Source organism: Arachis duranensis, chromosome 7, assembly GCF_000817695.3.
Source record: "Arachis duranensis cultivar V14167 chromosome 7, aradu.V14167.gnm2.J7QH, whole genome shotgun sequence".
Lineage (NCBI taxonomy): Eukaryota > Viridiplantae > Streptophyta > Magnoliopsida > Fabales > Fabaceae > Arachis > Arachis duranensis.
Genome location: NC_029778.3, coordinates 39,361,661 through 39,362,384, shown reverse-complemented (window position 1 = coordinate 39,362,384; position 724 = coordinate 39,361,661).

Here is a 724-nt window from a genome sequence, read left to right as displayed (position 1 = left end):
ATTGTATTGAAACTTGAGGTACAGCAGAGCTCCACACTCTTAATCTATGGTGTGCAGAAACTCCACTGTTGAAAATACATAAGTAAAAGGTTCAGGCATGGCCGAATGGCCAGCCCCCTGAGTGATCAAAGGACCGAATGATCCAAGACTAAAGCAGTCAAAGATTAAACTATCAAAAGATGTCTAATACAATAGTAACTTATCCTATTTATACTAGACTAGCTACTAGGGTTTACATACAATAGTAACTTATCCTATTTATACTAGACTAGCTATTAGGGTTTACATGAGTAAGTATTTGATGCATAAATCCACTTCCGGGGCCCACTTGGTATATGCTTGGGCTGAGCTTGATCTATCCACGAGCTGAGGCTTTTATTGGAGTTGAACTCCAAGTTATAGCGTGTTTTGGGCGTTCAACTCCGGATCATGACGTTTTTCTGGCGTTTAACTCCAGACAGCAGCATGTACTTGGCGTTCAATGCAAGGTTATGTCATCAATTTCCGAATAAAGTACGGACTATTATATATTGCTGGAAAGCTCTGGATGTCTACTTTCCAACGCCGTTGAGAGCATGCCAATTGAAGTTCTGTAGCTCCAGAAATTCCATTTCGAGTGCAGGGAGGTCAGATTCCAACAGCATCAGCAGTCCTTTTGTCAGCCTTTTTTCAGAGTTTTGCTCAAGTCCCTCAATTTCAGCCAGAAATTTTCTGAAATCACAGA